The sequence below is a fragment of the Pseudophryne corroboree genome, chromosome 8 (genome assembly GCF_028390025.1).
Source record: "Pseudophryne corroboree isolate aPseCor3 chromosome 8, aPseCor3.hap2, whole genome shotgun sequence".
Taxonomy (NCBI): Eukaryota; Metazoa; Chordata; class Amphibia; order Anura; family Myobatrachidae; genus Pseudophryne; species Pseudophryne corroboree.
Window position 1 is genome coordinate 419,089,087 of NC_086451.1, and position 11,217 is coordinate 419,100,303.

The following is an 11,217-nucleotide window of genomic DNA, read 5'->3' on the forward strand; positions in this document are numbered from 1 at the left end:
TAGCACATTATGTACAGAGGACACGTTACTTTAAGACTAATATCACATAATATACTGGGGGCACACTGCTATTAGACATTAGTAGGACATCGTGTCAGGGCCGGATCCAGGAGGGGGGGGGGGGTGAATGGGTCAAATGTCACCCTAACAGTCATAGCCACGCCCACTTACATGATGGTGACGGCGGCCACATTGCCAGCCACAGCCACCAGGTCCAGCAGCGGCATGAGGAAGCTCCCATGGTAGCAGGGCAAGCTGTCTTCGGCGCACAGTGGGGAGAACGAGCTGGATGAGCAGTTCCCGCCGCTGCTGGTGCTGTTCAGACAGGGGCTGTGCACTGGTGGCTCCTCCATTATGGGCCCGGCCACCCTGGGAGATGGGGGTAAGCCGCTCTGGGTGGCAGCGATCCAGTGCAGCAGCGATCTCCCTCTGCTGGCATCGCTCATCTTCCTCCCCTGACTCCCCCGCCGTCAGTGCCTGCAGCAGCCAGCACAGCCCGGCATCTCTCACCTGAAGGTGGATCCTTCATAGCAGCAGCATCCCCCTCCACAGCATCCGGCTACCCGTACCAATACCTGGCACGCTGCAGCAACGCCAGCATCACAGGCATGGACAGGGGTCGTGCTAGCTGGCTCCCTGCGGTGCTGGGGCCACCAGAGGTGGGGGCTGCTGCCAGGTGATGGTGTGTAGATGCACTGACATCCCTCCTCATCCTCCGTGTCCCCAGGGCCCTAAGCCCCATCTGCCATCATCACAAGCCGTCACCCCCACCTTGGGCAGTGTGTGCCGCCCAACGGTGTGTTAGTAGTTACATGTGCCCGGTGTGTGTGCTACATAAGAAGTACATGTGAAGCCTGGCAATGCTTTATATGCTCTTTAGGGATGGGAAGTGGGAGGAGTAATGAGTGTAGGAGAGGAGTCAGGAATAAATAAACCGCCCCCCATAAAAGAAAACTCTAGCTCCGTCCCTGCATTGTGTACTGGGGCACACTACTACTGCATTAGGCATTAGTAGCACATCATATACTGGTAGCACATGACTGTTAGACATAAGTACACATCATATACTGGGGCACACGACTATCAGACATTAGTAGCACATTACAGTATATACTGGGGGCACACTGCTATTAGACAATAGTAAAATATCACATACTGGGGACACTGCTATTAGATACTGGGAGCTTAATAATAATAATAATAATAGATACTTTGAGCTCACTGTTATTAGACATTAGTAGCACATTATTATTAGATATATTATTAGATACAAATAATTCTAATTTATTGCAGCCGCTTATCGGGGCAAAAAGTACATTACTAGTAAAAACTGAGAGAACAATACTGTTAGATACTGGGAGCAGATTACTATTATAAACTGAAGGTACATTACTGTTAGATACCAGGAGCACATTACTATTATATACTCAGAGTACATTTCTATTAGATACAAGTAGCATATTATTATTAGATACTGAAGGTACATCACTATTAGATACTGGGAGCACATTACTATTAGATACAGTAAGCACATCACTATTAGATACTGGGAGCACATTACTACAGGTTGAGTATCCCTAATCCAAAATGCTTGGGACCAGAAGTATTTTGGATATCGGATTTTTCCGTATTTTGGAATAATTGCATACTATAATGAGATATCAAGGCGATGGGACCCAAGTCTAAGCACAGAATGCATTTATGTTTCATATACACCTTATATACACAGCCTAATGGTCATTTTAGCCAATATTTTTAATAATTTTTTGCATTAAGCAAAGTGTGTCTACATTCACATAATTAATTTATGTTTCATATACACCTTATACACACATCCTGAAGGTCATTTAATACAATATTTTTAATAACTGTGTTTTAAACAAAGTTTGTGTCCATTGAGCCATCAGAAAACAAAGGTTTCACTATCTCAGCCTCACTCAAAAAAGTCTGTATTTCGGAATATTCCGTATTTCAGAATATTTGGATATGGGATACCCAACCTGTATTATATACTGAGAGCACGTTTTTATTAGATGCAAGTAGCACATTACTATTAGATACTGAGAACACGTTTCTATTAGATACAAGTACTGGGAGCACATTACTATTAGATACGAAAGGTACATTACTATTAGATACCGGGAGCACATTGTTGTTAGATAATGGAAGCACATTACTATTAGATACTGGAAGCACATCACTATTAGATACTGGGAGCACATCACTATTAGATACTGGGAGCACATCACTATTAGATACTGGGAGCACATCACTATTAGATACTGGGAGCAAATCACTATTAAGTACTGGGAGCACATTACTATTAAATACTTAAGGTACATTACTATTAGATACTGGGAGCACATTACTATTAGATACTTGGAGCACATTACTATTAAGTACTGGGAGCACATTACTATTAAATACTAAAGGTACATTACTATGAGATACCGGGACCACATTACTATTAGATACTGGGAGCACATCACTATTAGATACTGGGAGCACATTACTATTAAATACTTAAGGTACATTACTGTTAGGTACTGGGAGCACATTACTATTAAATACTTAAGGTACATTACTGTTAGATACTGGGAGCACATTACTATTAAATACTTAAGATACATTACTGTTAGATATTGGGAGCACATTACTATTAAATACTTAAGGTACATTACTGTTAGATACTGGGAGCAGATAACTGTTAGATACTTGGGAGCAGATAACTGTTAGATACTGGGAGCACATTACTATTAGATACTGGGAGCACATCACTATTAAATACTGGGACACATTACTATTAAATACTTAAGGTACACTACTGTTAGATACTGGGAGCACATTACTATTAAATACTTAAGATACATTACTGTTAGATACTGGGAGCACATTACTATTAAATACTTAAGGTACATTACGGTTAGATACTGGGAGCACATTACTTTTAAATACTTAAGATACATTACTGTTAGATACTGGGAGCAGATAACTATTAGATACTTGGGAGCAGATAACTGTTAGATACTGGGAGCACATTACTATTAGATACTGGGAGCACATCACTATTAGATACTGGGAGCACATTACTATTAAATACTTAAGGTACATTACTGTTAGATACTGGGAGCACATTACTATTAAATACTTAAGGTACATTACTGTTAGATACTAGGAGCAGATATCTGTTAGATACTGGGAGCACATTACTATTAGATACTGGGAACACATCACTATTAGATACTGGGAGCACATTACTATTAAATACTTAAGGTACATTACTGTTAGATACTGGGAGCACATTACTGTTAATTACTGGGAGCACATTAGAAGACTGACCCCGACAACCTGACATCCACGATCCCAACAGTTCAAGGGTATGTATTCTAAACTTCTCCCCTCCCTCCCCCTACAGCCTAACCCTAACCCTCCCCCTCCCCCACAGCCTAAGCAGGGGCGGATTTAGCTCTGAGGTCGCCCCTAGACACAACAGTAACGGCCGCCCCTTGTCTACCTAATTTTATTATTTTTATTGATTGATTATAAGCCCTCATTTGATGGTAGCCAATTTAATAGAATAATAAAAAAGCCACTAAATATGACATTTTAAATATGTGTACATATTTACTACCCATTTACACTGCATTCAAGATGGCGTATGGTACAGTACAGTGGAAATATTTTGCAGTTACTGGTACTTTTTAGGCTGACAGTACCAACACAAGGATCCAAGTGCCGCCCCCAAATAAGTGCTGCCCCTAGGCACGTGCCTCACATGCCTAATGGGAGATTTGCTACTGAGCCTAACCCTAACCCTGCCCCCCACAGCCTAACCTATCCCTGATACTTACATTGGGAATGTCAACTGTCGGGATTCTGGTGTCAGAATTCTGACATGTGTCGTGATTACGGCGCCGGTCTTCCGTCCGCCAGCATCCCGAGCGCCAGAGTGCCAACTGCATCCCGTAGCATCTTACTATTAGATACTGAAGGTACATCACTATTAGATACTGGCAGCACATTACTATTAGATACTGGGAGCACATTACTATTAGATACTGGGAGCACATCACTATTAGATACTGGCAGCACATTACTATTAGATACTGGCAGCACATTACTATTAGATACTGGCAGCACATTACTATTAGATACTGGGAGCACATTACTATTAGATACTGGGAGCACATTACTATTAGATAATGGAAACACATTACTATTAGATACTGGAAACACATTACTATTAGATACTGGGAGCACATTACTATTAGATACTGGGAGCACATTACTATTAGATAATGGAAACACATTACTATTAGATACTGGAAACACATTACTATTAGATACTGGGAGCACATTACTATTAGATACTGGGAGCACATTACTATTAGATACTGGGAGCACATTACTATTAGATACTGGAAACACATTACTATTAGATAATGGAAACACATTACTATTAGATACTGGGAGCACATCACTATTAGATACTGGGAGCACATTACTATTAGATACTGAAGGTACATCACTATTAGATACTGGGAGCACATTACTATTAGATACTGGGAGCACATTACTATTAGATACTGGGAGCACATTACTATTAGATAATGGAAACACATTACTATTAGATACTGGGAGCACATTACTATTAGATACTGGGAGCACATTACTATTAGATAATGGAAACACATTACTATTAGATACTGGGAGCACATTACTATTAGATACTGGGAGCACATTACTATTAGATACTGGGAGCACATTACTATTAGATACTGGAAACACATTACTATTAGATAATGGAAACACATTACTATTAGATACTGGGAGCACATCACTATTAGATACTGGGAGCACATTACTATTAGATACTGAAGGTACATCACTATTAGATACTGGGAGCACATTACTATTAGATACTGGGAGCACATTACTATTAGATACTGGGAGCACATTACTATTAGATAATGGAAACACATTACTATTAGATACTGGGAGCACATTACTATTAGATACTGGGAGCACATTACTATTAGATAATGGAAACACATTACTATTAGATACTGGAAACACATTACTATTAGATACTGGGAGCACATCACTATTAGATACTGGGAGCACATTACTATTAGATAATGGAAACACATTACTATTAGATACTGGGAGCACATTACTATTAGATACTGGAAACACATTACTATTAGATACTGGGAGCACATTACTATTAGATAATGGAAACACATTACTATTAGATACTGGAAACACATTACTATTAGATACTGGGAGCACATCACTATTAGATACTGGGAGCACATTACTATTAGATACTGGAAACACATTACTATTAGATACTGGGAGCACATTACTATTAGATACTGGAAACACATTACTATTAGATAATGGAAACACATTACTATTAGATACTGGGAGCACATTACTATTAGATACTGGAAACACATTACTATTAGATAATGGAAACACATTACTATTAGATACTGGGAGCACATTACTATTAGATACTGGAAACACATTACTGTTACATACAGGAAACACATTACTACTAGATAAAAGGAAATCATTTATATTAGACTTTATTAGCACAATACTTGCATGGTCTGTATATTAGACATTCAAAGCACAATAGTATCAGCCACAATGAGCAGATAAATACAGGTATTATAACAACACTCCTGTCAGATTATAATCCGATACATGGTGCACAATTGTATAGGGCAGTAGGATGGACCACACTACTATCATCAGCCACTAAGAACACACAATAGCATTTTGAAAATGCTACAAACAGCTATAAGAAGCAAACATATAAATGTATTATGAGGACACTGCTGTTATGCCAGACACACAATATTATTAGGCATTCAGTGCACACTACTTCCTATGTTCATGCACTAGGGGCTCACTACAACCGAGTGCTACTAGCCTACTGATATACTGTAGGATACTATGGACTCACTAGGATCATACTCTAGGGGCTCACTACATCCAGACATTACTAGCCTACTGATATAGGATTTTTTAGAATCACTATATGATCATGCATTAGGTGTCTCCTATAATCAGACATTACTAGTCTATTGATATAGGAGATTATGGACTCACTATAATCATGCATTAGGTGTATCCTATAATCAGACACTACTAGTCTATTGATATAGGATATTATGGACTCACTATGATCATGCATTAGGGTCTTCCTACAATTAGACATTACTAGCCTACTCATATGGGACATTATGAACTAATTATGATCATACACTAGGGACTCACTACAACCAGACATTACTAGCCTACTTATATAGGACATTATGACGTAACTATGATCATACAACTGATATAGGACATTATGAAGTAACTATGATCATACACTAGGGATTCACTACAACCAGACATTATTAGCCTACTGATATAGGACAATATGGACTTACTAGGTATTTACAGTATAGACTACTGATATATGACATATGGACTCCCGATGATCATACGCTAGAGACTCACTACAACCAGACATTACTAGCCTACTGATATAGTACAATATGGACTTACTTACAATATGGACTTACTACTGATATATGACATATGGACTCACTATGATAATACACTAGGGCAGTGGTTTCCAAACTTTTTTGAATCACGGCACCCTAGAATATCAGAATTTTTTTCACGGCACCCCTAGGCCAAAACATTCTTATTGAGAAATGTAAAAAGAAATATTACATTAAGTAGATTGCGTTTATATATCATCCTTAGGGTCAGTTGTGTGGTGAGGGACAAGATTTGCTTCTGTTTGGCCACATATATTATGACTGGCATCCACCAGCACTGGTTTTGCCTATTATATTGACCATTAATAATTTTAATTAATTCTGGACCACCAAACCAGGGCACCCCTGCAAGTGTCCCGAGGCACCCATGGGAGCCACGGCACACAGTTTGGGAACCTCTGCACTAGGGACTCACTACAAACAGACATTACTAGCCTACTGGTATAGGACAATATGGACTTACTAGGTACTTACAGAATAGACTACTGATATATGACATATGGACTCACGATGATCATACGCTAGTGACTCGCTACAACCAGACATTACTAGCCTACTGATATAGGATAATGTGGACTTACTTACAATATGGACTTACTACTGATATATGACATATGGACTCACTATGATAATACACTAGGGACTCACTACAACCAGACAATACTATCCTACTGATATAGGACAATATGGACTTACTAGGTATTTACAGTATAGACTACTGATATATGACATATGGACTCACTATAATCATACACTAGGGACTCACTACAACAAGGAATGACTAGCCCACTGATATAGGACATTAGGAACTACCTATGATCATACACTAGGGACTTACTACAACCACACATTACTAGTATACTGATATAGGACAATATGGACTTACTATAATAATTCACTAGGGGCTCACTAAAACAAGACATTACTAGACTACTGATATACAGTAGGACAATATGGACTAACTATGATCATACACCATGCAATACCAGCTTAATATTATAGGAGAGTATGGGCTCACTATGATTAATTCTGAGCTCACTAATATGAGACAATGGTGGTTCAACATTTCACTTGTACCAGACATGAACAAACTAAAATAACAGTACTGATTATTATAAGAGATTGGCTACTTACTAATATTGTGTTACAATCTAACAACAAATGATACAATAAGCAACCGCTACAGTCAGACATTGAAAGATCACTATTTTTCAAACTTTTGGAAATAATTCCCTCTTCCCTACTAGAAGACACCATTAAATGTAAATTCACTACTGTTATATGCTAATAATTCATCATTATCAATGTTCTCATCTTCACAACCTGACCCTCCTGAGCTACTGCCATCATAGTGCCGATACTCCTTATTGACTGATGACTGGAACTCATCATTATCAGACATTTATAGTGCAAATCCAAGGCATCATTTAGGTGATGAAAATGGAAATTTACGTCAGTACAGTATTTTTCCATAGTGTTAGTCTAGAAATCCAGGAAATCCAAATGCATTAATAGCCAACTATTGGCTGACAAACACGCAAGATGACCATCTGTCTCAGAATACACAGCTAAGATGCGTCTCACCAGTTCTCACATACAAGTAAACCAACACAGATAAACAATTGTGCACACACATATGATTGTGCAGATTGGCCGTCACTGTCTAGGACTGCAATATGCATTATGTGTTCACATTTTCAGCCAGTTTCCCACTAGACAGCTCACTGGTGACTATCACATACCTTAATGAGCTATGGACACATGCAGTATACACATCACAGTTTTTATCTGCAGCTATACAGAACAGCACAAGACAAGGTTATGCTGGGTATAAGGGTATATTCTGCTGATTTACTGTATTTTAACTCTGTAGAATCTGTATCAGTTTCTGTGCATGCTGGTGTCACCTATGGAAGATGTACCATTGATGCAGCTGTCCTGTGCTGGGGATGTAAGAAGCACAAGCTGTATAATGAAGGGTGCTGATAAGTGATAAGCTTGCAGGATAGGTGTTGCTATCATGTCACATGGGGGTGCATCATGGGAGTCAATGCCATGTCTTCTGGCTGCAGCACGTATGATTGTGATATGTTTTTCAGCTGCACCATGCATGTCGTTGACATGTCTCAGCACCACAGTGCGAATATTAACAAGATGCCTCAGTTTTGCAAGATGAGAGTTCCTGACATGTCTCATAATGGTGTGTTGCCAATGTGTCTCACGGTTATGGGTACTGCTTACATGTGCCCGACTGCACTATAAAGCTTTCTCAGGCATGTATGATGATATCATGTATCAGCACTATAACATGTACTGTATGTCAGCACTATAACATGCACTGTATGTCAGCACTATAACGTACTGTATGTCAGCACTATAACATGTACTGTATGTCAGCACTGAAACATGTACTATATGTCAGCACTATAACATGTACTGTATGTCAGCACTATAACATGCACTGTATGTCAGCACTATAACGTACTGTATGTCAGCACTATAACATGTACTGTATGTCAGCACTGAAACATGTACTATATGTCAGCACTGTAACATGTACTGTATGTCAGCACTGTAACATGTACTGTATGTCAGCACTATAACATGTACTGTATGTCAGTGACATGTATAAAGGCTGCAGGGTGTATGCTGCTGATAGGATGAACGTTTACTTTTTGGCTTGTATCATAAAGACGTCGATTGCTTGTCTGTAACGTGCAGTGTCCCTGTCCAACATCAGCCTGGTTCATAGAATCACAGATCAGCACCATGGACAGCGGCAGAGACAGCCTCAGTGTGCATGGACAGCGGCAGAGACAGCCACAGCATGTATAGAGGGGGCATCAGAGACAGCCACAGCATGTTATGGAAAGGGGCATAAGAGACAGCCACAGCATATATGGACAGGGGCATCAGAGACAGCCACAGCATGTTATTGACAGAGGCACCAGAGACGGTCACAGCATGTTATGGACAGGGGCATAAGAGACAGTCACAGCATGTATGGACAGTGGCATAAGAGACGGTCACAGCATGTACGGACAGGGGCATCAAAGACAGCCAGAGCATGTTATTGACAGGGGCATACCAGACGGTCACCATATGCATGGACAGGGGCATCAGAGACAGCCACAGCATGTTATTGACAGAGGCACCAGAGACGGTCACAGCATGTTATGGACAGGGGCATAAGAGACAGTCACAGCATGTATGGACAGTGGCATAAGAGACGGTCACAGCATGTACGGACAGGGGCATCAAAGACAGCCAGAGCATGTTATTGACAGGGGCATACCAGACGGTCACCATATGCATGGACAGGGGCATCAGAGACAGCCACAGCATGTCTATGAAGGGGGGCATCAGAGACAGCCACAGCATGCATAGACAGGGGCATCAGAGACAGCCAGAGCATGCCATGGATAAGAGACATCAGAGACAGCCAGAGCATGCCATGGATAAGAGACATCAGAGACAGCCAGAGCATGCCATGGATAAGAGACATCAGAGACAGCCAGAGCATGCCATGGATAAGAGACATCAGAGACAGCCAGAGCATGCCATGGATAAGAGACATCAGAGACAGCCAGAGCATGCCATGGATAAGAGACATCAGAGACAGCCAGAGCATGCCATGGATAAGAGACATCAGAGACAGCCACAGTATGCCATGGATAAATGGTTTAGAGGCAGCCACGACATGGTGTCAGGATCATGGCAAGATGGGAATGTCATAGACGGCCGTGGCACCAACACAGGCAGCACCAGCATGGACAGAGACCGCCTAAATCAGATCCAGAGACAGCCACTGGCCAGAAAGAGACAGCCAGGGAAGAGCTAGTCATCATCCTCCGGGGAGAGCCAGCTGCCAGCAGAGGGGAGGGGAAGGTGGGCACTGCAGTGTATGTGGCACAGGCTGCACCTACCTTCAACTGGGCTTCCTCTGCGCCATGCCATCCACCCGGTGCCCGCCGGCCGCCCCTCCTGCAGCAGCCCCCGCCTCAGGAAACCAGCTGGCACTAAGGGGGCATTCAAAGGGCAGTACCGGCCCCATCCACCTCTCCGGATCTCCGGCCCCCCCACCACGGCACACAGCGCTATCCCGCGGCGCCCCGGCACTTAGCGCTACGTGGCTGCCCCCCGAGAGGCAGGAGATGGGCGCACATCCGACACCCGGGAGCTTCCTCGTCCAATCCCTCGCTCGGTGAGTCTGGCTGGTCGGGGCGGGGGAGGCTGGAGGTGACAGGGAGGGAGGAAGAGGCTGGGAGGTTCCTGCTGGGGAGAGGAGGAGCCCGGCTCCAATCCTCAGCACTGCACCACATACATACAGATTGTACACACATATATACATACATACATACATACATACATACATATATGTATATATATATATATGTATATATATACACACATACATAAATACATACAAACATATATTGTACATACTGTACACACACACACACACACATATATATATATATATAATGACTATACATATATACATACAGTACATACATGGGCTGTCATACACAGACACACTCCATACTGATATCTATATACTGTTTACACACACTTACACAGAGTTACAGATGGATATAAACATTGTATCTACACACAGATAATTGTATAACACACAGAAACTCTCCTTACT

General features: G+C 41.4%; 1 protein-coding gene across 2 annotated transcripts in view; it reads right to left on the reverse strand.

The window, feature by feature from the left end:
- Nucleotides 1-10,797, reverse strand: part of LOC134949402 (leucine-rich repeat and fibronectin type III domain-containing protein 1-like) — a 288,643-nt gene extending 277,846 nt beyond the window's left edge. The window contains exon 1 of one of the 2 annotated variants that reach the window (XM_063937954.1): nt 10,493-10,797. The gene's annotated coding sequence lies outside the window, so the exon portion shown is untranslated. The remainder of the gene's footprint in view (nt 1-10,492) is intronic. The other variant, XM_063937953.1, reaches the window with a different exon arrangement.
- Between the last annotated feature and the right edge of the window lie 420 nt (nt 10,798-11,217).